The sequence below is a fragment of the Ptiloglossa arizonensis genome, unplaced genomic scaffold (genome assembly GCF_051014685.1).
Source record: "Ptiloglossa arizonensis isolate GNS036 unplaced genomic scaffold, iyPtiAriz1_principal scaffold0217, whole genome shotgun sequence".
In the NCBI taxonomy this organism is placed as follows: domain Eukaryota; kingdom Metazoa; phylum Arthropoda; class Insecta; order Hymenoptera; family Colletidae; genus Ptiloglossa; species Ptiloglossa arizonensis.
The window spans coordinates 246,898-249,397 of NW_027478587.1; the positions used below are offsets into that span (position 1 = coordinate 246,898).

Genomic DNA, 2,500 nt, shown 5'->3' on the forward strand with positions numbered 1-2,500 from the left:
CCCGTCCGTCACCGTTGGCCGTGCGTGAAAGCGTAGAGAGCCCTGCAGCCAAAGATTCTCTCGACAAACGGGATGATAACGGTAGGTGGACGCTTGCGCGAGGTGCGGTAGTCGTCGGTCTCTCTATCTATCCGAGGAGGAAAAATAAAAAAGAAATACGTCCATTACTTTGTCTATTCAACAACCCAACAGCGAGGTGTTGATACGCACAAAATAAATAAATAAAGAGAAACGTCCATTACTTTGTGCAAGATATATAATAATTCGAGGGTAGTTCCCGAGAATAATAATGAAACGAGAACGATTGAACGGAAAAAAGAAAGAGAGATCGGTCGTTGCACGACTATTTGTCACCCGCCGTCTATTCTTCCGTGAAGCCTCGGTCGTGAAGAAAGATGCTGACTGCACGTGTGCTCGCTCGTCGAAGCCAGGCTCGAGTAAAAGCGCCCGAGAGTATAACCGAGGAGGAACGAGACGCCGTCGGACTTTGTTCCGCAACGTTCTTTGCGTTTTCTCTCGCATCCCGCTTTCTCCTGACTTTCGTCGATTTCTAACGAAACGTCCTGCTGATTGGAACCTCTGCACGAGGACCCCGGGTAACCACTGACGATCGCGTCGATGTGCGTCCGAAGACTTCGGGAGGACCGGCTGTGAAGCTCGGATAGCGAGTCGGACACCCATGCACCGCGTCGAATGCGGTTTGAAGTTGGGACGAAAGACCGATTCGAGCCGGCTGCGAGTCCTTTTTCGAATCTGGACGCTCCCACGTGCGTTCGTCAGCTCAATCGGTGAGGACTGTGGTTCCTTTGATCGGGATTATCCCCGCGGTTCCACATCCCACGATTCATGATGGTTTTTCAATGTACTTTGCACCCGGCCGTCGAATGATTCGCGTTCATGTGCGCGAACTTTCGACGTGTTCCGTCAGTCGGGACTTTGTGTCGTCAATTTGGCGACGCCCAAGCCTCCTTCTTTCTACGTTTGGTCGGAGGCGCGGGCATCGATTTTCAAAACTAGAACCAAAGAGAATTTAAACGCAAAATTGCATAACGATTACCCTGAACGGTGGATCACTTGGCTCGTGGATCGATGAAGAACGCAGCTAATTGCGTGTCAACGTGTGAACTGCAGGACACATGAACATCGACATTTCGAACGCACATTGCGGTCCACGGATAAAATTCCTGGACCACGCCTGGCTGAGGGTCGTTCACATAACCTAATACTGCTTGCGTTGCTATCCAATCCCCGCCGTCGTTTCCGGAGAGAATGGAAACGTTTCAGAGTCGGGTGTGTACGGAGATGCTTACGTACGAGCGAAAGATGGGCAGTTCGTTGGCGATTGTCGCGGACGTGCGAAAATAACGATTTGCCTGCGCGTCTCCATATGTAATCGTTCGGACTCGCGAGAGTGTTGCGGCGTCGCGCGTCGACTTAATACGACCGCCCGTGAACACCGCTCCCTACGATTACTTTGAAGTTTGCGCGCGCATATATTCGTCTTTCGCCCGAATCGAATTTTGCCGCGCTCCCAACGTTGCCTGAAATGATTTTTACGTCGAGAAAGGAACACGAATCGAGAGACTAATAGAGGACAAAAATGAATCACCCCACCACGTGAAATGTGGCATTTGTTAATAGTCGTCGTTCGCACAGCCCCAGGGATTTGTCGGCCAGCGGGGGTCGTCGTTGCCCGCGATGTCACATCAAATTTACCGCGACCACTATCGAGGGAGGTCTTTATCTTCGAACGTTGAAGACTTCGGCCACGTTCGTCGAATCGAATTTTTGACCCGTCGATGTGGTTCGTTTGGTAAGAGATATGCTCGTGCGTGCAAACGTTTCTGAACCTTCGGTGCTGTACTTAAAATCCTCTTTGGAGCGGCTCGAACGCAACGACAAACTTTGCCACAATGAAGGGAAACTGCTGAAGGGAAAGCGAGAGGTTGGTCACCCCATGTCTCTGTTGTCGATCGTGAGACCGCGCGTATAACCGGTCGTCCAGTCCACGACAACTTTTTCGAATTCATCTCGGACTTGCTAACACCGGGTTCTCTTATCCTCCTCCTCCTTCTCTTCGTTCTGCTCTGGAGAATAGGAGTCAGATCGAGAGTGAGCGAGAGAGGGGAAGAATAAGTAGAATCGAAGTCGACGCGTGTTAGTAGTATTCCTTTAGTATGTTTTACTGGAAAAGCAACGGACGGACGTTAAAATTTCAACCGGTTAAACGTCTAGCGAGCGTTTCGCATCGAATTTCAATTAGAGAGACACTTTGGCGAGGTGCTTGAAAATCTCTCCTTGTCACCGAGAAAACAGCAGGCTTCCTTTTCTTCGGTTCAACGCGAAGAACTCTCTCAATCGACAGAACCATGTAAGCGTCACCGATGGGATTTTGCGTCGGGCGACGCCGTACGTGTGGGAATGCGGTGAAAAGAAAAGAATCTGCGTGAGAGATAGGGAGAAAATGCTCGTCGAGCGCGTTACTGAGGGAAGGAATAAG

The 2,500-nt window shown here is 50.4% G+C and overlaps 1 non-coding gene across 1 annotated transcript; it reads left to right on the top strand.

Annotated features, from left to right (window-relative positions):
• The first annotated feature begins 1,054 nt into the window (after positions 1–1,054).
• LOC143154604 (5.8S ribosomal RNA) lies at positions 1,055–1,209 on the top strand. Its single transcript, XR_012994205.1, has one exon. It is a non-coding gene; the product is annotated as a 5.8S ribosomal RNA (ribosomal RNA).
• The last annotated feature ends 1,291 nt before the right edge of the window (positions 1,210–2,500 follow it).